General features: G+C 34.0%; 1 pseudogene; it reads right to left on the bottom strand.

Moving 5' to 3' along the window:
• Positions 1-21412, bottom strand: part of LOC138832791 (60 kDa heat shock protein, mitochondrial pseudogene) — an 84580-nt pseudogene extending 63168 nt beyond the window's left edge.
• Between the last annotated feature and the right edge of the window lie 5871 nt (positions 21413-27283).

The following is a 27283-nucleotide window of genomic DNA, read 5'->3' as shown; positions in this document are numbered from 1 at the left end:
AAGAATGGACTATAGAAATCCTGAAAGATTCTCTTTTGAGCTTGCTGTAAGTAACTTTCTCATTATTTACCAATAGCACATCAGTTCATGGTGAGAAGAATAATTGTTTCATAGTATAGCATACAATCATTTAGAGTCTGAATTTTATATATTTAATTATTAAATATTACTAAGGAACAATTTTAACTTTACAATAAAAAAAGAATTAGAGTCCTCTATTAAAAGAGATGGTAAAAATGAGTGATATAAGAAGTTATTCTGATAGATTAATTAAGGGTCTGGAGGTCTGGGTCAACTGGTAGAGGGTCAGTGGTGATTGAAAAGCTTGAAAGAGAACACGAAAGCCCTGAGTTCAAGTCCTGCTCTAGGCAAAAAAAAGGGGGGGAGAAGAAAAAAAAAGATAAGTTAGAGAAAGAAAAATACTTGGCTACTGATCTACAGAGATTGCAAAATAGCACAGAAAACATTTTTGCTGGTTCTCACTGTGAAATGTACTAGCTAGTTAGAATCATTTTTCTCATTTACTTTCTTATTTTTTAAGTTATTTGTTCTGAAGTTATTAAACATAGTAAATGCTCCTTGGTAAATAATAAATGTTCTTGTATCCAGACAGAAGTTTCTCACAAAATAAATTTATAAATAGACACTCACTGAGGAGAACTTATTTGAACAGAGTTGTTCCAAAAGTCTCAGTGATATTTTGCTTTTATTTTTTCCTTTTTACTCTTTACTTTCTTCTGCCCTTATGGAATAAATGTAAGCCAACGATGCTGGGAGGTGAGTGGGAAAATGCAGCCATTGCTCCTCTGATCTAATTATCCTATGTGTTTCCTTGATTCCCTCAAGCTAGAAGCAGAGAGAGAAATGAACTTAATGAATTGTTAATAATATCTTTGTTTATTTTCGGTTGAAATCTCTTTCCATACTTCCCTAAGTATTGCCACAACTACAAGAAACAGTGTCCTATTTCACAGCTATAATTTTCATCAAGGAAAAGAAATTCACTGAAAAATTTCCCAATATTATCTATTTCTCACTCTATACCTTTGGGAAATTACACACTTTATTTTCAACACACGAAGGACAGTGAGGGCTCATTTTCTTAAGAAAAATTAAATATCACCTTACACATTTCTGTCAACTCCTTTTTTGTTGTTTAGATTCATGTTTATACACATTTTGAAACTTATGGGGATAGTATAGCTAAAAATAAATAAGCAAGCTTGCCAAATATGCAACAGAGACTGATGTAGGTGTGTGATACATGGACTCAAGAATTATGGCTTGGTTCCTCCAGAGGCACACAAAAATTATATAAACTTTGGAAGCTGGACCTTAACACCTACTTAGAAGAGTCACAAGTCCACATCAAGTGTATAGGCCATTGAGTGTATAGGGTCCTTTGTGCATCATACTCTTCTGCCTAGACTTCTTGCTTTCTCTGTGAAAAATCAGAGGTTGACAAGTTCTCCTCTAGGATTCCTGCACTATTACATTGAATAAAGGATGTTTGGCAATATTTTTGTAAGCTTCAATAGAAAAATAGTGGCTAGGATTACAAAAACACAAATTTATCAGCCAAGTAAAACAATTAGGAATTATATTGTAAGTTATACAGTAATATTTATAGGTACTCAGTAAATATTGTTTATCTCTGTAGGCAGGGATTTCATATAACAATTTGGATATCTATGACTCTTAATAACATGAACCATGAATCTGCTATATTCTTATGTAGTATTGTTTAATAAATGTAGTAGAAATCTGTGACAAACTGTATAATACACAACAAAACTTTTGAAAATTGTTTTATATCCAGAGGTCCTCAAGCCCAGTAGGAAAGAAAATTAGTATTTCCCTGTGCACATGGAAATGTGTCAAATATGTAACTTTCAAGTTAAAACATGAGAGTTATACTTTGTATTTTGTCCTTCATGTGTTTCTAATCCACTTTACATGGTCTGGATTTTCACTGTTTGCAAAGTTTAAATCCTTTACCCTTGAGCAAAATTTGCACATAGACCTCCTCTTTTCTGAAAAATTAAATATCCCATTGACTTCATAAATGTAGATACAACACTGCAAACCATAATATGTGCTATGTTTGTTTCTATTTTAACTTTTCGTTTTATTCATAAACATTTAATATATTAAAAAGGAGCCTTTCAAACCAACATGGAAAAGAGACTACTAAAAAATTATTCGGGTTAACTTGGTAGAAGATATCAAAATAGAATAATATATAAATGAGAATTATAAACTAATTCTTTGGAAATTAGACCAAAAATATGTTGATATTTTCCATGATTATGGATTGAGGAAGAATATAACAGCCCTACGGACAAATTATTTTTTAAGTTAGAAATTTTGATTATATAAAAAATTGGGTACATTTCCTATCAAGCATTGTTGCCTCAAGCATTGAAATGTACTCATTACCTTGCTCATGTAACTGTAACCTCTCTGTATAGTATTTTTACAATAAAAAACTTATTAAAAATAAAAATAAAAATTGGGAAAATTGAAAGGGAATATGAAAACTATAAAATGGAAAATTGAAGTGTGATGAACAGCAATAAAATATTCTTAGGAGAGGGTCATAAATGCCCAATTGCTATGTTCATATGATCATATAAAATCATGTTTATCATAGTCAAAACTATGCAGCAACACCACTCACAAGACAATATGTTGGAAATGGTCTGTGCAATATGGGGGGGAATTGAGAGAAAAATGAGGGAGGGTGTAACAAGTTTGACAAGAAATGTACTCATTACATTATTTATGTAACTGTAACCCCTCTGTATATCACCTTGACAAAATTTAAAAAGAAAAAAATATGGTTACTCAGGTCAAAATACCAGATTTGTAAGTAGGTTATATCATTTTACATCATTCATTTAAACAGTTTTCTTATTCTCTTAGACAGATTAAGTTATTATGTGTTAAACTAGGAAGAGTAATAATATGAGATATAGTTGTGAAAAATAAATGTGAATAAATATGGAAAACACATTTCATTGCTGAGGTCTGCCCAATAAATGTTTGGTTACAATATTAAAAGTCATGATGCTAGTGCATAATAAGTATAAAATGTTTGAGATTATGATACGAGTTATTCAAGTAAATATTCCTTAGTTCACACCAAATACTTACGTTAGATATAATTTGATCAAGGAACCATTCTAAACAATTGATGGCATAAAGAGAACAAAATATACATAACCATTTCTTATTATCTTTGTTGTGCTTAAGATATTTAATTCAAATGGATCACGAAAATGTTGTATATATACACAATGGAATTCTATGCCTCCATCAGAAAGAATGACATTGCCCCATTTGTTAGGAAATGGAAAAACTTGGAAAAAATTATATTAAATGAAGTAAGCCAGGCCCAAAGAAACATAGGTCCCATGGTTTCCCTTATTTGTAATATCTAGTATATGTATGAGTCAAGCGGAAAAGGTCAGATAATGTGATGTCAGGAAAATGAACCCTTAGATGTGTATTTTAATGTTTTTTTCTTTCATGCATGTGTTTCTAACGCAATTATAAGATTATCTCTTTGTTGCTTTGTATGTCCCTCCCCCACAGTATAACCCCTGCTTTCACTATATTTGATGTCAGTATAACTTGTGGAGGAGATGGGGAAAAAACAGTTGTTTAAGGATACAGGTGGACCTGTTGCAACAATGAGAAGTACAAGTTGTCATGTCCAAAATGAGCTTTACAACGTCGGTGGGGAGGGGGAAGGGGGGGGAAGGAGAAGGATTGGGATTGGGGGGGGAGGGGGAGGCTGGGAAGGAATGTGAAGGGTAAACAAAGGAGGAGGCTGCAATGCTTGGTAAGAAATGTGTGCATTATCCTGCCCATGTAATTGTAACTCTTCTGTACAGTATGTTCACAAATAAAATTTTTAAAAAGATATTTAATTCAATAAACATATATAGTTGGGTGATGGTGGCTTATACCTGAATTCCAGCTACTCATGAGGCTGAGATTTGAGACTCATCACTAATTAATCACCAAAAACCTACAACTGGCACAGTGCCAGCCTTAAGTGAAAAAACCTTATGTTCAAGCTTCAGGAACAACACAAAGAATTTATAAATATGGAATACTATAATTCTTATAACTATTATTAACAAACTCATAGATAAAAATATCCTTAAAAAACTACAAAAAAATCATAATTTCTCAGTCCTTCTTCCCAAACACTTCCTCACATCTTTTTGTGTAATTTTATTACCCAGGTCTCTCCTGTTAGCACTTTTTTATTTTTGTAAATCGAAGTTGCTCAGTTAACAGAGTAAATTTCTTAAAGAACTTTGGATGAAAAATACTTCCCCTCAAGGTTATTGAGGTTGGATTTTCTTTGAGTTTTGGGTGCTCCATCCCACCTCACATTAATCCCATGTCACCTCCGGGGTAGCACACAAAAGGACCTATTGATGTGTCTCTCTTCAGAATCCAGGACCTAAACAAGTGGTAATTTCTAAGTATGATGAGCACACCAGTTCTTTGCTTTAAGTGATGCCTGGGCTTTTATTCTCTCTCTTTTGTGTCCTTAGTGTAGCCTCCTGATTGAAATCTGTTTGATTACACAGGGCACTCAAGACTGAGGTGAGGCCTAGTGCCAAGATGCTTGTCTATGATTCGTTTATTGTTGGTTATCATATATGTATGGGTTTCCCGGTAATTCAATGAATTTCCTATTTGCAGTTCAGTTTCTTATATGTACAAATGTTACTTTGTGGATATATCTAAATATTTGAAACTCTAGCAGGATTTTACCACAGACAACTAAGGGTTGCGTTTTAGACTACAATAATTCAGCCAAGACATTTTCCCAAGGTTATTCCTATCAAAATTGAGTAGTTAAAAATATAAGCTTAACTCCTATGTCTTTGGTCAATAATCAGAGATCCATGGGGAAATTGTTAATTCAAGGACTAGAAGAGAAAAATGTAAAAGACGAGCCTATAATGTACTGAGTAGCCTGAAAATAATGATAATAACACACACACACACACACACACACACACACACACACACACACACACGTGTGTGCATGCTCACATGGCACTTTGAAAGAATACAATGATGATGGAAAAACTAAAATATGTTTTCAAGAAGCAATGCTGGAGTGATTTGAAAAAGAAAATGAAGTTATATTACCCTGCAATCAAAACTATTAAATATATATCCCTAGCGTTTTCCTATATTGAGTAGATAGAACATGAAATAAATAAATTTGAGAAAACTTCTCCCAAGTCTTCCATGCAAGTACTTGATGTTCAGGAGGAGAAATACAACTCCTCATTTCTCACCTGTGGATTTTACAGAGTGTACACGAAGTACAGTCAGGAAAGGGGAAGGGGCAACACATAATGAGAAAAATGACAAATATGACTTTGCTCAGAGATTCAGCTCAAGTCCATCAAGAATAAACCTTAGTGACACCTTATACAAAAGGTGATTCCAGGAACATTTTTACTTTGCCTTTCCTCAATAAAATCCAGAGTCCATTAACCATAGCCTAAGCATAATGGAAAAAATCATAATTTCAACTGAAGTTCAGTGTCTGCCCACATTTGTTGTTCTCCTATCAATTAATGTAGGGATTTGTTCCCCCTATCAATTAATGTAGGCGATTTTTATATTTTATCCTAGGTGTCTTACTTAAAGAAAACCGGCCCAATCTTGGTTTAATTTTTTTCTTTTTTGGTCAATCCTGGGCCTGAACTCTGGGCCTGGGCACTGTCCCTCAGCTCTTCAGCTCAAGGCTAGTGCTCTACCACTAGAGTCACAAAACCACTTTTGGCTTTTCTGCTTATGTGGTGCTGAGGAATCAAAACCAAGGCTTCATGCATGCAAGGCAAGCACTCTAGCACTTAGCCACCTTCCCAGCTCCCAATAGGATAACCCCTGTAACAATGAGATGTACATGACACTATGTTGAAAACGAAATTTACAACTTTGCAGGGGGGAGGGGGAGGAGTTGGGGAGGTAGGGAGGAAAGGGATGATAGGGAAAAACAAAGGAGGGGGTAAAAATGCTCGATAGGAAATGGACTCATTACCTTACTCATGTAAGTGTAACCCTCTTACAGTATCTTTACAATAAAATATATATATTTAAAATTGGAAAAAAAAACAGGCCAGATGATTCTTGGCCATTATGAAAAGCAATGGTATCGTGCCTATGAGTTTTGGTAAACAGTGTATTTTATCTGGACATTCAAGTTTACTGGAACAAAATGATTTATTATGTCCTCAGACTTTGGTTTTTTTAGATACACAGAGTCTACTGCTGACGGTTATGCCCTTCTACATTTTTATAAAATTTTCAACCCAGCTATTTGAACAGAGTTTACAAAGAATCAAATTATTTCTTTTGTTTGACCATCTGTAATATATTTGTTGTCTTTTTCAGTAGTTACTACTCTTAGATACATCCTTTTCCTTTCTTTTTTCTCCTATTTCTCAAATATATGTATCTTGCTTTGTACTGCTGTTCTTTTACAATATGTGTGCTTACGAATGCAAGATTCCTGCTAGTTATGATAAATATTCCATCTGAATTTAAAACGGGTTTATTTACATTTCATTCTACCAGTTAAAGTTTGTTCATTCTTTGAATTCAAGGCAATAAATTTATTTTTAATTTTTATTATATTTTAATTATCTATAAGTGGTTTTTACAAAGTATTACAAATAACTTTATGAGTTAATTGCTTCTCGATTGATACCATCTCTTTCACCACTCCCCCATCCTTCCCCACACAATACTTCCCCTTAATTTTCCTAATTTCATAAGATATGCATTAAACATTATGACTGCATTCTCCCTCTGCTAGGATTGTTCATTTTCTCTTAACATTGTATTTCTGTTAATATTATTAGTCATTTTGGACGTTGCTGAGAAAGTGTTAGCTTTGTATGATGCGTATAAATATGGTAACTTCTCTTTTGTCTCATCAACATTTTTTGAGAAAGATTTTACTATATACCACAGGCTGACCTCAAACTCCTCAAACTTATATACCTACTCCTTCCAAGTCCTTACAGCTTGTATTATATAGAGCTCAACTCAGCATTCTTATCTTTTTATTATATTTTGCTCAATGTAGCATTTTCTATAGTTGTATTTTCATCCATTTTGATGGAATATTTGTTGTATATTCATAAACAGCTTATAGGTTAGAGGATTTATGCTTTACTCTTAATATATTTTCTTTTGGGCTGGCTCTGTAGTACATTCCTACACAGTTAGGATTAAAGACATGAGCCATAAGTAACTTGCATTTTTTTGTTTTGATTTATTAAAATTTTGTTTCACCTATTCGTTACACTTATTAGTTGTCCTTCATAGTCTATATTAGTTTTTCTTTTTTGAAATCACTTTTTGGAATGCTTTCAATGATGTTATAGAATTTGAATATATATTAATTATTTTTTCTGTTTCTAAATAGTTATGAGATTAAACTGCTAATGATTATTGTCTAAAATAAGCCAAATTCAGAAAACCATGTATTAGGTATTTCTACTCATTTGTGAAATCTAAATTTTAGTTGAAGTTGATAATACTGTTGTTAAAGAAGAAGATGATGATGGTGATGATGATGATGATAAAGGGACATAAAGGCAAACAGTGGATGGATCTGGGAGGAGAATATCAAAAACAAGAATGGAAATGCTACAGAATAATGAAGATAATCATTGGACTAATATGCAACCTATGCATATCTATAATATACATATGTTGTATATTCATATATATACGTATGTACAAAAAGTATATGTATATATATATGTATGTATATGTATACAAAAATAGCTTAATGAAACCCACTAAACACTGTGTGAATAGGTCAGAGAAGGAAAGGATGAAATGAGGAGATAATTGAGGAGGTAAACTTGTTTTCAGTGTGTATTTTTTCCATTTCTTTTAGATTTTTAAAATTTTTATTTTATTTTTGTTCAGAGGTAATGAATAAGGTAATAAATAAATAAATAAATAAGGTAATGAATACATTTCTTGTCGAGCATTGTTACCCCTTATTTTGTTGTTCTCCCGAAGTTGTAAAGTTCATTTCCAGTAAAGTGTTTTGTGGGTATCCTTGTTGCAATGGTTCATCCTGTGTTCTTGTTTCAGCATTTTGCTATTCCCCGTCCCATCCCCACATTAGATAAATGCATATACACGATGCAGGGTACCACAATCAAGTATAGTGACAATAGGGAATATACCATATGGGGAAAACCTACAAAGAAAACAAAAAATTCATGAGTACATTAAAAAAAAAAAAAACAAAAAAGAAAGATCTCGTGTCCCTATCTTGGAGTTCATTTCACTTAGCATCATCTTATATAGTCATATGCACATAGCTTTTGAGTTTTTCTGTTCATCTTATAAAATTATCCTAGACATATACTAATTATTGCAAATGAGGGTAACCATGGGATATATATTTCTTTGGATCTGTCTTACTTCATTTAATGTGATTTTTTTCAAATCTTTCCATTTCCTAACAAATGGGGCGGTATCATCTTTATGATATAAGCATAGAATTCATATATATATGAATATATATATATGGGGGTGTGGGTGTGGGTGTGGGTAGAGCTGTGGGTGTGTGGCATATATATATATTTATTTTTATTATATATATAATGTGATATATATCACATTTTTGACACATTTTGATTCATTTGTCTACTGAAGAGCATCTGGGTTGGGTCCATATCTTAGCTATGGTGAATAATGCTGCAATAAACATAGGTGTGCTGTTAGCTTTAGCATGACCTTGCTTGTGATCATTTGGGTAAATGCCCAGAAGTGGGATTCCTGGGTCATAGGGGAGCTCACTATATAGACAGTCTTTTGAAGAACCTCCATGCTTCTTTCCAGAGTGATTGAACATGTTTACAATCCCTCCAACAATGCAGTAGGGTTTACTTTTGTCCACATCCCCTCCAGCATCTATTGTTACTAGATTTCTTGATTATAGCCATTTCTTACTGGGTGAGGTGGAATCTCAATGTTGTTTTGATTTACATTTCTCTTGTGGTCAGAGATTTTGAGCATTTCTTCATGTGTCTATTGACCATTCTTACTTCCTCTTCATAGAAGTCTCTTTTATTACTGGGGCAGTTGTTTACTGGAGGATTTGTTTTTGGAGGACTTAATTTTTTTGAGTTCTAAGAATATTTTAGATATGAGGCCTTGTCTGTTGTATATCTACTAAAGAGCTTCTCCCAATCCGTGGGCTTTCTATTGATCTTACTAGCTATGTCTTTTGCCATGCAGAGGCTCTGAAGTTTAATGCAGCCCCATTTGTCCAACCTTTCTTTCATTTGTTGTCTTTCTGGGTGTTTACTAAGAAAATTTTGGCCTGTGCCACTGAGCCTTAGAATTTCTTATTCCTTCCTATAATGTTTTCAGCAGACATGCTGACTTGATATCAGACTTGACTTCAAAGTCTGATCCATTTGTAGTTGATTCTGGTGCAGGGAGTTATATAAGGATCTAATTTAGTTTTCTGCAGGTGTTTAACCAGTTTTGCCAGCACCACTTACTGAAGAGGCTGTCTTTCTTCCATTCTATTTATTTAGCTCCCTTATCAAAAATTAGATGGCTATTGTTAGGCTGGTTCATTTCTGGTTCTTCAGTTCTATTCCATTGGTCCTCAGGTCTGTTCTGCCAGTACCAAACTGTTTTGATTACTATGGCTTTGTAGTGGAGTTTGAAGTTTGGTATTGATACTCCTGAAGCACTATTCTTTCTGCTAAGGATTGTTTTTGCTATTTGGGATCTCTTCTTATTCCATATGAGTTTTTAGATTGCTTCTTCCATCCATTTCATTGAATAATAAGGATGGGATCTTGATTGGTATTGCATTTAATTTGTAGATAGCCTTTGACAGTATTGCCATTTTCAGGATGTTAATCTTCCCAATCCAGGAGCATGGGAGCATTTTCCACTTCCTTAGTTCTGCTTTAATTTCCTTTTTCAGATTTTTAAAGTTTTCATCATAGGGGTCCTTCACTTCTTTGGTTAAGTTTATTCCTAGGTATTTTATTTTTTGTGGGGCTCATACAAAAGGAATTGCTTTCCTGATTTCAGCTGCTCTTTTCTCATTATTGGCATACAGGAAAGCCACTGATTTTGGAGGGTTAATTTTTTTTTAATTGTGACAATACCGTAAAGAGTGGTTACAATTACATGGGCAAGATAATGAGTACATTTCTTACATTTCTTATCAAGCATTGTTGCCTCCTCCTTTGTTTCCCCTTCCGACTTTCCTATCCCTTCCCATCTTCCCCCCCCCAATCCCGCAATTACCTTCTTCCCCTCCCTCCCCCCCCATGCCCCGCCAAAGTTGTAAAGTTCGTTTTTGGACATAACAACTTGTACACCTCATTGTTGCAATGAGTCCACCTGTATCCCTATTTAAACAATTTATTTTTTCCCTTCCCCTCCACAAATCATACCAACATAAAATACAGTGAGAGCAAGGGTTAAACCTTGGGGAGGGACATACAAAACAACAAAGAAATCATCTTATAAAAAATATTAGAAACAATCGCACGAAAGAAAAAACATTCGAATACTTATCTTGGGATTCATTTCACCTAACATCAATTTATCTGACCTTTTCTGCTTGTCTCTAGTTATACTAATTATTGCAAAGAAGGGAAACCAGGGGACCCATGTTTCTTTGGGCCTGGCTTACTTCACTTAATATAATTTTTTCCAAGTCTTTCCATTTCTTTATACCCTGCTACTTTGCCAAAGTTTCAAATCACCTCGAATAACTTGGGTGTTGAGTTCAGGGGGTACTTTAAGTAAAAGATCATGTCATCTGCAAAAAGGGAGAGTTTAACTTCGTCTTTCCCTATTTACATCCCCTTGTCTATTGCTCTAGCTAGACATTCTAATAATAAATTGAAGAGGAGTGGAGAAAGTGGACATCCTTGTCTCATTCCTGAATTTAGAGGAAATGGTTTTATCTTTTTGCCATTAAGTATAATTTTCATTGTTGGTTTGTCATACACAGCTTTAATTATATTAAGAAATATTCTCTGGATTCCATTTTCGAGAGCTTTCATCATAAAAGGGTGTTGGATTTTGTCAAATGCTTTTCCTGCATCTATTGAGATAATCACATAGTTCTTATCCTTGTTCTTGTTGATGTGATGAATTATATTTGTTGATTTACATATATTGAACCAGCGTTGCATCCCTGAAATGAATCTTGTTTGATTGTGGTGTATGATTTTTTTGATGATTTGTTAAAGTTGATTGATGAGAATTTTGTTGAGAAATTTTCCATCAATGTTCATCAAAGAAATGGGTCTATAATTCTCTTTCTTTGATGAGTCCCTGTCTGGTTTGGGAATCAATGTTATGATGGTTCATAGGAGTTTGGTAGTTAACTTTCACTTTCAATTTCATTGAAGAGTTGGAGGAGTATTGGTGTGAGTTCTGCTTTGAAAACGTTGTAAAATTCAGATTGAACCCTTTTCTTGAATGGGAGGACTCATTGCTGTTTCTATTTGGATGCTTGATATGGGTTTGTTAAGTTGGTTTAAATCATCTTGGTTTAGTTTGGACATATCAATATTTGCTATAAATTCATCCATTTCTTCCAGATTCTCAAACTTATTAGTATAAAGGTTTGAAAAGTATTCCCTTATATTGTTCTGAATCTTGGTTGTTTTTATGGTGATGGTTCCATTCTCATCTCTGAGTTTGTATATTTGGGTGTGTTCTCTTCTTTTTCTTGTAACATTTACTAAGGGTCTGTCAATTTGTTATTTTTTTCAAAGAACCAACTCTTTGTTTTGTTTGTTCTTTCGGTGGCTTTTTGTGGACTCTAATTCATTTAATTCTTATTTAATTTTAATTATTTGTTTCTATCTACTTGATTGGGGTTTGGCTTGTTGCTCTTTTTCAAGGAACTTCAGGTGCATCATTAAATTACTGGTTTGAGATCACTCCAAGTTGTTGATGTAGGAACTCAGATTTTCCTCTGACTATTGCCTTCACTGTATCCCAGAGGAGGTGGTAATTTGTATGTTCATTTTTTAAGACATCATAAACATTTCAATTTTTTTTCTAATCTATTCCATGACCGATTTGTGGTTCAACAGTGTGTTGTTCAGCCTCCATGTGTTACAGGATTTTCTTTGATGGATTTTGTGTTGAATATTGATTTTATTACCTTTTGGTCTGAGATAATGCAGGGCATAATATCAGTGTTTCTGTATTTGGACAAATTTGCTTTGTGACCTACAGTATGGTCTCTTTTGGAAAATGTTTTATGTGCTACTGAGAAGAACGTGTATTCTCTTGATGCTGGGTGAAATATTAGGTAGATGTCTGATTGGGCTATGCAGTTGTTTAAATCTGGTGTTTATCTCTTGAGTTTTCCTGGGTTGTTCTATCCAGCAGGAAGAGTGGTGTGTTAAAGTCCCCAACAATTAATGTCTTTGGATCTATGTGTGATTTTAGGGAAATTAGTATTTCTTGGGTAAATTTGGGTGCTCCAGCATTTGTTGACTAGATATTTAGAATTGTTATATCCTCCTGTAGGAGACACCCGTTTATTAGTATGTAATGTCCTTCTTTATCTCTTCTCATTAATTTTAATTTAAAGTATTTCAGTTGATATTAGGATTGCAACTCCTGCCAGTTTATGGGGGCCATTTACTGGATAGATATTGTTCCACCCTTTCATTTTCAGAATATATGTGTTTTGGGTGGCAAGGTGTGTCTCTTGAAGGCAGAAGATAGAAGGATCTTGCTTTTTGATCCAACTATACCATCTATCTTGTTTTTTTGATCCAACTAGACCATCTATGTCCCTTATATTGAGAGTGAAGTCCATTAATATTGAGAGTTAGGATTGAGAGGTGTTTGGTAGTACCTGCCATGTTATCCACCTTCTTGGTTGCTGTGCCTAATGGGTTCTTACTAAGTTTATCTGATTCTTCGTAGATGATTGATCTTTTCTCCCTGACAGCTTTAATGATTCTTTCCTTGATCTCTATTGATCCTGTGTGTGACAATTGGATGTCCTGTTCTGGTCTGGATTACTTGGGGGTTCTAAAGGATTCTTGTATCTGAATGGGCCTATATTTTTGTATGTTTGGGAAGTTCTCTGCTATGATTCTGTTAAATAAATTTCCTAGACCTTTCACTTCTGACTCTGGGCCCTCTTTTACATCTATTAGCCTTGAATTATGCCTTCTTATGGTGTCTTCTATCTGTTAAATGGATCTATCATTTTTCTTGGATTTGTTCTGAATACTTTTCTGTTCTTTTCCCTATCATGGATAAGCTATCTTCAATTCCAGAGATTCAATCTTCTGCATGGTCTAACCTACTGTCAAGATTTTCTACTTTATTTTTTATTTCCTTTCCTTCTAATTGGTCAGATTTGATGGCTTCAATTTCTTTCTTGGATCTTTGTTTTAGAATTTGTATGGGGTTCTTTACCTCCTTGAATTGGTTTTCAGTGTTCATTCTCAAATCCCTTACTTGAGTGGTTAAAATTTCATTGGACTCCCTTTCCTTCTGTTGGAATTAATTCAACTCTCTGTTTGTGGTCTCCATGGATTCTTCCAGCTTTCTGTTTGTGGATTTCATGAATCTGTCTATTTATCTTTGGTTTGTCTCATCATGCTCAAGCAATTCCTCTATTAATATTTGATTAGCCTCACCACACTCTTGCAATTTCTCTAGTACTCTTTGCTTAGCCTCATCAGGCTCACACAATTCCTCTGTTAATCTTTGGTTAGCTTAACCATGCTCATTCATTTCCATATCACACTCATACAAAACCCTTTGCAGGCTTTCAATTTTTTTATTCACCATATTTACTAGTAGAATATTTTGAGGACCATCCCCTGGATTCCTCATTATCTGGTCTGTTGCCTGTTTTTATCATGAGTGAGAGATGAAGCTGTATGACTTGCCATAATTCTTGTGTTTCTATGGCTTTTTCTGCCCATTTTGGGTATGAAAGAAAAACAAGTTCTGAGCTAGGATACTATTTAAGACAAGAATCAACCCAGAGCCCTGTAGTTGCAGATTGTTTGACACAGTCAAAATAAGTACAGATAAAAATCTCCTTCAACAACAGAGAACTAGGGATAAGTGAACTAAGAAAATCAAAGAAGGGGGTCAAGGAACCAGAAATTAATAGGTATAGGGAAAATTGTGAGGAGAAAATAAGATTAGAGCAATGTAGGGAGAGAAAGGAAGAGAGAGAAGATAACTGTCATAGTTAGAGTGGAAAAAAAGAGAAGAAACAAAAAGAAAATGGAAAAGTTAAAAAAGAAAATAATATTTTTAAATGAAAAACAAAAAATATATAAGTATAATGAAATAATACTACAATTTAAAAAACTGAGGTTGAGAAATTGTGAATTAAGTAATCAGTGTCTAAATTAAGTCTGTACATAATGAAGGATAAGGTCTAATAATCAAAGAGGGGTCCATATCTGGGGATGAACAGAACAGTGATTAAGTAGAATAAAAAAAGGAGGACCAAAATGGAAAAAGGAAAAAACAAACAAACAAATAAACAAAAATGAAGAAAAAAAGGAAAAAGAAAAAAAATTAAAAATAAATTAAACAAAAAAATGACTCCTTTGACTTATTAGGGGGATCTTGTGTCTCTCCTGTGTCTGTATCCAGTCTCTTGAGAGTCTCTGATTTGCTTGTTTCTTCATTCAGCTTCTTTGAGCTGGCAGAACCAAGGTCTGCCTTACTGCCCTGAGTACTTTGTGACTCTCCTCCCAGACTAGTTCAGTGGGAGAGTGATCTGCTTGGAGTGTCACACAAGAGGGAAATGGCTCCTTCCTCTATCCTGGAGCTGGAATGTGGGTAAGGTTTTGGTCTGTCAGCAATCAGTAGCTTTTCCCTAAGGGGCTAGCTCCTGAGACACTCTTGTGGCCCAGCCTGGAGCAGAGATCATTCTGCGTGGGAAGAGCAACTTTCCCCTAGGTGGAGCTGAGCAGCACTGGTCAAGTTCTTTTCACCTGTTCAAAAATGGCTCATCAGTGATTGCTCCTAGCTGCTCTGGCCTGGTCTTTGCCAGTATCAGACACAGTGCTCTTCTCTGGTGCTGGTGGAGGGACTACCTTCTAAATGCTCTTCTGTGAGAAGTAAGGATATCTTGCTTCGGTGTATGGTCACCAAGATGAAGATTTGTACTCCTTGTCAGTTCACAATGGTGGTGAGTAGAAACTAGAAAAGGCTTGCATGCCTCCCCAGTGTTTTGTCTGTTGATTTGGTGGTAGTGGCAGCAACCGCCCCCAGCGAGGGCTCGAATATGTCTCCTTAAACAAGCTGCCTGAATTTTTCCTCTCTGGCTATACTCTCTGTACTATGATGACACACTTGGTGTGACTTTCTAGCCTTGGATTTTTCACTGAAAAACTAAACCTGGTTTCTATACAAGAGCTTGGTAAGCTTCTAGCTGCTCCTCTGCCATCTTCTTCCTTTCCAGTGTATATTTTATGAATCTATGGCATTACCAAAATTAATCTCCCTTCTATTATTAGTGTATGATAATTCAAAAATCAGCAGTAAATGGATGTGAAGTAAACTATAATTATAACATGAATAATATTCAGCAAAACAGAAATTTTAGTTTAACTATTTCCTTATCATGAATGAGACACTCAATATCCTATCCCTGTGCTATTCTTTCTTTCAGTTGAAGATATTTGAGAGTGTCTTGAGAAAGGATAGAAGAACAAAAGGAATAAATCCACATGTTATAAAGTGTTATCTTTCAAGAAAAAGTAACAGTAACAATGCTCTAAACACATAACTTCTGAGGTTAATTCTCAACAAATTTATTTCTTCATTGATAGATATATTTGCTAGGACTTCTGCCTTGAGATAATGTGTTAGTTATTATAGTATTAATTTGCTTGCTAAAAGGATTCCTTACTAGCTTTCTTAAAGAATTCTAAGTGATCTGAAGAAGTCAGTACATTTGACAGCTAGGTTGAAAAATAGAAAGCAGTGCTGAAATGGTATTTTCAAGTGTCAAATTCTTAGACTGAAAACCCAGGACACCCCTTAAAGAGCAAGATCAAGTCAAAGGGTACAATTATTTTGTAGTTATAGATTTTGTATCCTAGCTTTCTTCTAAAAATCTGGAGCACTGAGATAATTCATTTAAAGAAAAATAAAATTACCTTTACTGTGATGTTAAGCTTACCAGCTTGAAAAAGATATCTCAAGTGTCATGTAGCTATTGAGTTTTAAGTCTGTGCCTCCATGCAACAATTAGCAAAGCAATGCCATTTTCATTGTTGTTCCTGACCCTGACTTAGTAAGAGCTGCTTATCCAACAAGAAGGAGGAGGGCATACCATTAATGTACACTAATAAATTTTTCAAAAATTAACAAAAAAACCATGCTTTTCCAAAATATGTCTAATCCATCGAAGAGTATGTAAGTGATTGTTTCAGAATATATTATCTTCAAAATGGATCAGTAGAAAGATGAATAAAAACAAAGGGTTTCACAACTGATTCTATACCTCCCATCTTTATATGTAATTGCCTCAAATACTGAGGTCTCAAGGCTTATTCATATCAAGTCAAGCTAAGCCCTACAAGTCATGCATGCTTTTGAAGCCGTTAATGACATTAGGCAAGGTATGTGATCTTTTTGCATCAACAAAACCTACTTAAAAGGAAATGATCTGTAAAACTTGGCAGGGGGATTTAGGAAGGAGGGAAAGTAGGAGAAAAATGAGGGAAGAGGTAACAAGTATGACAAGGAATGTAGTGATTACCTTACTTATGTAACTATAACCCCTCTGTACATCACCTTGACAATGTAAAAAAGTTCTTATTATTGTCACAGCCCATAGAAAGATATTTTGGAGGTTATCAGAACTTTTATCTTGGAATAAAATATTTGCAATAATGTTTGCTGTTAGAAAAGACTGTCAGGACCCCATCTCTTTTGTCTCCTCTGAGTCCAAGAACCCTCAACCTAGGCTAATCCTAGGGTATTAGGTAGTCAAAGTAGAGTCCAAACTCAAAATTTCCTCTGAAGTATTTATGAGCAGTGGGTTACCTTGCTCAGCGTTAGACTGAAACTGAAAGAGCTCTGATCAGCCATCCTAAAACAGTATAGGTAAGCTGCATTAACAAGAATTATGAGAAAAACCATATTGATTGTGGGGCCATATCTCATTTTCAGAGTTTAACTCAACATTAAGAATATGAGCTCTTAGATGAACCAGTAAATTATAAATGACATATAGCTATAAACCTATATGTACATATATAAAATCTGGTTTCAAATTATACAATGTATATATGTATCAAAATATTTCACACTCATAATTTTGTTAAAATTAATGATAATATTTTAAAAATTCACCTTTATTGAACACTGTAAGCCAGTAAATTAATGATATGCTGTATTCTTTTGTATTGATTCATTCATTCATTAACAGAGTTTGTGCTATGTTTCAAGAACCCATTGAAAGCCAACAGTCAAAAAGAGCAGAAAAGTGAGACACATGGGTCAATGATGATCATATACAAAACAAGGAACCATCTGATCTGGTCATACACAATGACTATGATTCTAGTTTCTGTGTTTTTCTGTTCTTTGTTGTTTGGTTCATTCTTGATTTGGCCAAAAATACTTTGTCTCCAAAACTGTAGTGATCACTTCTCTGTAGCATTTATTTGCACTCTGAAGTTGCAAGATATTTGCTCTTCATGATGTCTAAGCATTTATCTCAACTGCATTTATTCACAACCTAGAAAGGAACTTTCCATGTTTTTTCCACTAGATCATCTATCTTTAATGAATAATCAACTTTACAGGATGATTCAGATTTCTAAAGCAGCCAAAACTTGAGAATTATAAATGAGAGGTTTAAAAAATATGGAAGACAGTACCCTCTCTCTTTCTCTCTCTCTCTTTCTTTTATACTTACAATTATTGTCAACATTTGCATTGATTTTTATGTACCTTAAGACTTCCCAACACTTTACATACTGATAATCAGTCTAAAGTTCGCTTTCTCAACCCATTGAAATGACATGTTAACACTGCATTACATGGTTCAATAGATTGAGATATTGAAAAGATGCCTTAGTCCCTTTCAGCATTGTTTCATCCACTTAGCCTTACTCAGAAGTATGGAATACATATTCAATGACTGGAGGCCTGTTTGTCATCCTAAAGTATATTCAAATAGACTCCAAGTAGAGGACACACTGGTGTGAATACTTTAATAATGTTTTATATTTTAATTCAAGAGCAAATCATTTTCTGTCTATCACCATTGTTCACTCAACAGAAAACCTAAAGTCATCCCAAATTGTAGTTAGAAACTTTCGTTATAGCTCAATACCTATGGCTAGCAATAATCAGTCATCAGATTGTATTGCTTATCATGTTCGGATGATATAATAAATATCAAATGCTGATTTTATTGATTAAAAACATCTTAATTATATCTTATATAGATTAATTTCTTTCTCATTGTTGGGTAATTTATGCAATGAATTAACCAAGATATTTAACCAGTCTAGTAAATCAAATAGAGAAAAAACATCATCTACTTTTAGTAATCATTATGTCATTCATTAGAAAAAAATGAAAAGGAAAACTACTTCTCATGTTAGGATGACTATTACCAAAAAGAAGAATGACAAGAACTGTTATCAAGAACATGAAAAAAAGAGAGAAGTTTGTATATAATTTGTGAAAAAGTAAATTATGTGTATCTGTATGTGTATATGCTGTTCAAAACACAAAAATGCAAGCACAACATCATCCAAAACTGTGTCTATATTCACCTCTGACCACATATCCAAAAGATAAAAATTCAGTATATTGATATTACTGTAATCTGAAAAAAATGGGAGCATTATACTCAATAGCCAATATATAATAGAAAATATATTGAAGTATCTAGTGTTAAACAAGCAAGAAAACATGAGGTATATGCATATATATTAGCATAGAAATAGCATAATATACTATAATATATTACATATTATATATAATTTATATATATTATATTATATATTATGATATATAGCCTAACATATTAGCATAATATATATATATATATATATATATTAGCATAGAATTCACTTTTAAAAGAAGAAAATTTCTTACTGAACACAAATGACATACTTTTCATCCTAGCTACTAAAGATACTATGATCTAGAAGATTATGATTTGAGATCAGTCCAGGAAGAAAAGTTGTTACACTTCATCCCAAGAAATTAAACAGGAAAAAAAAAGCTAGAGATTAAGGCACAAAAGGAGAGATACAGACTGGCAAGCACAAGAATTTGACTTAAGCACTAATAACAAACAAAAATGAAAGCAAAAGAAAAGAAAAGAAGCAAAAGAATGAAAACAAATAGCAATAACAAAAAAGAAAAATATGTAAAAAAAAATACTGCATGTAAACAAATACTGCATTGGTGGACCCATTGCAACAATGAGATGTACAAGTCATTATATCGAAAATGAACTTTACAACTTTCTTGCGGGGGGTGGGGGGGGCAAGATTGGGGGGGAAGGGGAGGATGGATGGGAAGGGATGAGAAGGGGAAACAAAGGAGGAGGCTACAATGCTTGATATGTACTCATTATCTTGCCCATGTAATTGTAAATCCTCTGTACAGTATTTTCACAATAAAAAATAAATTTAAAAAATAAAAAAAACAAATACTGCATGACCACACTTATTTATGGAACATATACTGTGTATGTTAAATATATGTATGATATATCTAGAGGTAGATATATTCAAGAAGTGGAGATTAAGATCATTGTGGTTTGAGGTTAACATGGACAAAAATTTGCAATCTCAATGAAGAAAAGCTTGGCATCGTGGTATACAATTTTCATGCCAGATATGTGGAAAGCACAAATAGGAAGTTTAAATAGTTTACACATAAACTTAAGACCCTATTTAAAGGACAGCCCTTGTCTAGCATGCACAAGGCCCAATATAATATGCAATAGTACATACATATACACACACAAAAATGTGTGTGAGAATGTGATTACAGAATGTCTGTCTTACTACAGGTTTTCAGTTTTGTCATGTTAGATAAGCTTCCCTCTGTCTTTAAAAGACTTAATCATGAATGAGAGTTGTCAAGGTGAGCTGTTAGTGTATTGAATGAGTGTGCTGAGAGGCTTTAAATTTTTTTTATTATTTATTTATTTATTTATTTATTTATTTATTTATTTATTTATTTGTCGGTTGTGGGGCTTGAACTCTGGGCCTGGGTGCTGTCCCTCAGTTCTTCAGCTCAAGGCGAGCGCTCTACCACTTGAGCTACAGCGCCACTTCCGGTTTTCTGGTGATTTATTGGAGATAGGAGTCTCAAGGTCTCTCCTGCCTGGGCTGGCTTTGAACCGCTATCCTTAGATCTCAGCCTCCTGAGTAGCTAGGATTACAGGAGTGAGCCGCCAGTGCCCGGCCAGCTTTAAATTTTTAAAGAAAGTATAAGAATAATATTTGATGGACATTCAGTGAGGAACAGCTAAGTTTACTGACCTATACTCTAGAAATTAAGAAAATAGTTTTCTTTTTTGTAATTAATATGCTTTATGGTTATTATAGTGGAGAAGTACAGAGAGATCACAATGACATGAGTTAAGTAATGTGCACATTTCCTTTCATACAGTGTCTTCTGTAAGACACTGTAAGATTTTTTTTACTTAAATGCTCAGTTGCCATTTCCCAGAAGGTACTGATGTAATTAACAGTGACTTTATTTCTCAGATTTTCCTATCCATCTGAAAAGTCTCTTTATCTCAGTAACTAAGCATTCTGAGTTAAGTCAGGATTACATATTCTTTGGAATGATTTCCAGCAGTCCATATAACATTTTTCCCCCTTCTGTAAGAACAAGTGTATGTCTCAGAATACAAATTCTGTCAATAATTTTCACTTCAGGTACACTGAAGCTTATACAATAAAATAAGATAGCCCAGAAGATTAAAGAATGTCAAAATCATTTGAGAATACCATAGTGATAGGGAAGAGAGATGTTTCAAAAATAAAATTTAGAGCATTATACAAAAGCCAATGATTTTGAATTGAAATCAGCTTTTCTCAAGCATCATTTGCCTGATCAATCAGAAATACATTTTCCAGGCAAACAGTTTATTTCCACAGTACTAAAAGCCTAACATTTATTTTAATCCTTGACTTACTCTGATATTTGCCTTCCACATTTTAGCTTTTAGGAGAGCAAATCTCTGAAAAACACGAAGTACTTCAGGCACCCTGGGGACAGAAGTATGCAAGAATGTTACTTCTGGGCTGTGCATCTGGAATTCCTTGACCTCAATCAGAGTTTTCAGATTTGACATGTGGCATTATTTTACAAAAATGATTTTTTTCTTTTCTACCTTCCTTCCTTCCTTCCTTTCTTCCTTCCTTCCTTCCTTCCTTCCTTCCTTCCTTCCTTCCTTCCTTCCTTCCTTCCTTTCTTTCCTTCCTTCCTTTCTTTCCTTCCTTCTTCTTTTTGTAGTGTGGTTAGACTCAAGATCTTTAAACAGACAATCATTCCCTAAAATTACAAGTGAGGTAAGTGTTCACATATTCAATCTTTCTTCCTCATCAAAATATAAAAATAATTGAAGGTACAAACTTTCATTTAGAACTTTTGTACACCCTTTTTCATAATTTCTTTAATTTTTTTATTGTAAAGGTGATGTACAGAGGTGTTAAAATTACATAAGTAAGGTACTGAGTACATTTCTTTTGAACAGTGTCAGCCCCTCTCTCATTCTCTGTTTTTTTTCCTCCCAACCCTACTACCCCCACAAGCTGTATGGTTCATTTTAAACATAGTGTCTAGAGAATATCACTGCTGAAATGTAAAACCCAGCACACTTCTAATTTTTACACGGAATTAGGTATAGTCTACTTTTGGTCTTTCATTTAAAAATGGATAGATAGATAGATAAATAAATAGATAGATAGATAGATAGATAGAGATATTTGGTGACTTTAAAAGTCTTGAATTTATTTAAAGATTTTAAAATATGAAACATATTTTCAAGGAGCTAGCATATATATACCTATATATTTGCAAAATATACTTGAAAATTTATTTTAAAGTAGAATAAAGAGCAATAATTCTGCTGGCTTTAAAGACAAAAAATCAAAACATAGAAAATAATAAAGAAGGTAAATAATAGATAAATGATTGGGGAATCTGATAGAGAAGCAGGATAAAGAATGTGCATATCAGTGAAAGTAACAAGGCTAATTATGTATTTGTAGAAGTGGAGCATTTTAACCTATACTTACAACTATCATGTAGACTGATAAGAAAGCTGATCTGAATGATTCATGCTTTGTTTTTATATATTTGTGAAATTTAGATTGCAGGTTACATTACAACACATTTTATTATTAAATATTAATGCAGGAGTGTCTGAATGCTAATCATTTATTATATTCACTATAGTTTATCTATTTTTTCTTCCTAAATTATTTAGAGTAAAACCTATCCTCACAGACTTTCTTTGAAAGGACTTTCGAGTGAAGTGAGAAAACATTAGCACATGATCAATATCTGAAAGGAAATAATTGTTTCTCAGTAGAGCACTACTTATAGCAAAAACTCAGAAGAAAGCAGAGTTATAGCTCATAAAGCACCTTCATTTAGGCTTTTTGTCATAATTGTGTTTAGGAAAAGAGAAAAAACTGAAAATTAAAATGTGTTTAGAAAAGCTTAATCACAAAATTTTGATAATGCTTTCTTCTGTTCCTCTAGTTTAGGTAGTATCATTAATATCTGTCCATTTATTATCATGATTTAAAGATCATTTCCTGAAAGATTTTAAGAGATTAAATCAATAAATGTCAACACCTCATATAAAAAGGATATGATTTATTTCTGTACTTTATCTAAACAGATAATTGCCTAGAATCTAATGGGTACAAACTGGATTTCAAGGTAACTGGATCAGTCAGTTATATTATTACATATATTTTTAAAAAGTCAAAGAAAAGCACTTATTGCTGAACCTTGATATACAATTGATTCATAATGTTGATTTATTCTTATTTGTGGCTCACCTTTATAGAGACACTGTCTTATTTTTCAAAAAAAAAAAAAAAAGAAAGAAAAGGAAACCCTAAGCTCCTCAGTAGAAAAGTACAAAGATAAAACCCTCTAGACTTAATTTTGCATATTTTATGTCTATTTAAATATCAAAAAATAAACAATTGATTATTTAGAATTATTTCTATTTTGAAAATAATGCACTAATACAGACACATTCTTGACTATATATCTCTTCTATTAAAAAAATAGAAATTTCCTTACAAATGGGGTTGTGACATTCTTTCTTATGGAAGCATATCTATCTATCTATCTATCTATCTATCTATCTATCTATCTTTCTATCTATCTATATCTTAGCTATGGTAAACAATGCTGCAATAAACATAGTTGTGCTGGTAGGTTTAGTATGGCTTTGTTTGTGATTGGGTAAATGTCCAGAAGTGGGATTGCTGGGTCATAAGGGAGTTCTATGTGTAGTCCTTTGAGGAACCTCTATACTGCTTTCCAGAGTGGTTGAACAAGTTTACACTCCCACCAACTGTGCAGCAGCACTTCTGTCCACATCCCCTCCAGCATCTGTTGTTCTAACTGGGTGAGGTAGAATCTCAATGTTGTTTTGATTTGTATTTCTTTTATGGACAGAGATGTGAAACATTTCTTCATGTGTCTATTGGCCATTCTTATTTCCTCTCCAGAGAAGAAGTTTCTTTTTAATTCTGTGGCCCAATTATTAATGTGGTGGCTGTTTCTTTGGGGATTTGTTTTCAGAGGCTTTAAGTTGTGAGATATATATAGAGAGACATCTATATAGACAGAGACATCTATCTATCTATATCTATAGATAGATAAAGATAGATAGGTAGATTGGTTGAATGGAATTTTATGCTTCCATCAGAAAGAATGACACCATCTCATTTGTAAGACAATGGAAAGACTTGGAAAAAATCTAATAAATGAAGTATGCCACACCCAAAGAAATGTAGATCCCATGGTTTCCTTTATTTGCAATAATTAGTGAAAGTCTAAGATAATCTTTGCAGAATAGCTCAATAGCTATGCATATATGACCAGATAAGATGATACTAAGCAAAATAAACTCCAAGACATGGACACAGAAGTTTTTCTTTGTTGTTGTTGTTTTAATGTACTACGTGATCTTTTGTTTCTTTTCTATGTTCTTCCCCCTATAGTACATCCTCTGTTGTTACTACATTTGATTTTGGTATCCTGGTATTGTTTAAAAGTTTAGTTGAATTAGGGAATGAAAGGGGAACAATGGAATGGTGAGAAAAAGGACAAGGGGGAACCAATGCAACAGCAATATACACAAGAAAATGTATTGGAAACGATCTTTAACTTGGAGGAGTACTTGGGGGAGGGGAGGGAAAGTAGGAGAAAATTGAGGGAAGGAGTAAGAAGGTTGACAAGAAATGTACCCATTCTATTGTTTTAGCTCCCTTATCTAAGATTAGATGGCTATAGGTCTGTAGGTGCATTTCTGGGTTTTCTATTCTATTCCATTGGTCCTGAGGTCTGTTCTTATGCCAATACCAAGCTGTTTTGATTACTATGGCTTTATAGTAGAGTTTGAAATTTGGTATTGATATTCCTCCAGCAGTGTTCTTTCCGTTGAGGAGCGTTTTTGCTATTCAGGGTCTTTTATTGTTCCATATGAATTTTTGGATTGCCTCTTCGATTTCCTTGAATAATGAGGTTGGAATTTAGATAGGTATCGCGTTGAATTTGTAGATAGCCTTGGGAAGTATTGCCATTTTCACGATGTTAATCTTTCCAATCCAGGAGCATGGGAGGTTTTGCCATTTTCTAAGTTCTGTTTTGATTTCCTTTTTCAAGTTTTTAAAGTTTTCATCATAGAGGTCCTTCACTTCTTTGGTTAAGTTAATTCCTAGACAGCCTCTTCAGTAAATGGTGCTGGCAAAATTGGTTAACTACTTGTAGAAAACTAAAGCTAGATCCTTATATATCACCCTGCACCAGAATCAACTCCAAATGGATCAAAGACCTCGAAGTCAAAGCAGACACTCTGAAAACATTACAGGATGAAATAGGAGAAACCGTAGGTCTCCTTGGCTAAGGCCGAAATTTTCTGAATAGAGACCCAGAAACACAACAACTCAAAGAAAGGTTAGACAAATGGGATTTCATGAAGTTGCAGAGCTTCTGCATGGCAAAGGACATAGCTAGCAAGATCAATAGAAAGCCAACAGATTGGGAGAAGATCTTCACTAGCCATACAACAGACAAGGGTCTCATATTTAAATATACTTGGAACTCAAAAAATTAAATCCCCCAACAACAAATCCTCAAAGAAACAACTGCCCAATAAATAAGTGGGAGAAAGACTTAAAGAGAAACTTCTCTGAAGAAGAAAGAAGGATGGCCAACAGACACATGAAGAAATGCTCAACATCCATAAAAGAAATGCAAATCAAAACAACATTGAGATACCACCTCACTCCAGTTAGAATGGCTATAATCAAGAGCTCTAACAACAGATGCTGGAGGGGATGTGGACAGAACGGAACCTTACTTGATTGTTGGTGGGAATGTAAACTTATTCAACCACTTTGGAAAGCAGTATGGAGGTTCCTCAAAAGACTTCACAAAGAGCTCCCCTATGATCCAGCAATCTCACTTTTGGGCATTTACCCAAATGTTTACAAACAAGACCACACTAAAGCTACCGGCTCTACTATGTTTATTGCAGCATTATTTACCATAGCTAAGATATGGAACCAACCCAGATGCCCCTCAGTAGATGAGTGGATCAAGAAAATGTGGTATATATACACAATGGAATTCTGTGCCTCCATCAGAAAGAATGACATTGCCCCATTTGTCAGGAAATAGAAAAACTTGGAAAAAATTATATTAAGTGAAGTAAGCCAGGCCCAAAGAAACATAGGTCCCATGGTTTCCCTTATTTGCAATATCTAGTATATGTATGAGTCAAGCAGAAAAGGTCAGATAATGTGATGCTAGGAAAATTAACCCTTAGATATGTATTTTAATGTTTTTCTCTTTCATACCTTTGTTTCTAACGCATTTATAAGATTTATTCTTTGTTGCTTTGTATGCCCCTCCCCCACAGTATAACCCCTGCTTTCACTATATTTGATGTTAGTATAACTTGTGGAAGAGATGGGGAAAAACAAGTCGTTTAAGGATACAGGTGGACCTGTTGCAACAATGAGAAGTACAAGTTGTCATGTGGAAAAGGAGCTTTACAACTTTGGTGTGGGGTGGGGGGGTGAGGGGGGGAGGATTGGGTGGGGGGTGTGGGAGGAGGCTGGGAAGGGATTGAAGGGTAAACAAAGAAGAAGGCTGCAATGCTTGATAAGAAATGTATGCATTATCCTGCCCATGTAATTGTAACCCCGCTGTACAGTATGTTCAAAAAAAATAAAATGAAAAAAAAATTGTACTCATTACCTTACTTATGTAACTGAAACTTCTCTGTACATCACCTTGACAATAAAACAAGAAAAGAAAAGAGGTGAAAAAAATTGAAATGTATTTTTCACAGATAGAGAGTAATGGTAAAGGATAGTTGGCCATATATTTCTTATTCCTAAAAGTAATATTCTTTGGAAGTCTAGACCTGCCCTTTTCTTTCTAAATTAACCAGTTTCCAAAGGTGAAAAGTGAGTTACAGAAAATTAAATTTTACCCTTAAAAGTCACACACATCTCTTTCTTAGGATTAAATGATAGCATGCTTTTAAAACACATAAATGTGAGGATAACAAAATTAAGCTGTCTAACATAATACATGGACATGTAAAACTCTCTCTATAGTAGATATTGTATAAAACAGGAAGAGAACCCTTAGCACCAAAATCCCTATTAATTTAGATAGATAAGTTAGTGTCAGAAATATTAAATGTCTCTGGGACAAATAATAATTTGATTTGCACAACACTCTAGGAAAAAAATATACTCAGAGAAAGAGAAGGTAATTTTCATTTACTGTGACAACTTTGGACCACATGTATTTTTTGAGCATTTACCTTCAAATATCTTTGCTTTTGAATTAACACAGCAATGGCTGAACTATGACCTTTTATAGATCTTTTGAAATGAGAAAATAATGATCTTGCTCTTGATGACTTAACTCTCATTTATACTGTCAGCTTCTTACT

The sequence above is a fragment of the Dipodomys merriami genome, unplaced genomic scaffold (genome assembly GCF_024711535.1).
Source record: "Dipodomys merriami isolate MVZ:Mamm:240054 unplaced genomic scaffold, mDipMer1.0.p SCAF_20, whole genome shotgun sequence".
Taxonomy (NCBI): domain Eukaryota; kingdom Metazoa; phylum Chordata; class Mammalia; order Rodentia; family Heteromyidae; genus Dipodomys; species Dipodomys merriami.
This window is presented reverse-complemented; position numbering and strand designations above follow the sequence as displayed.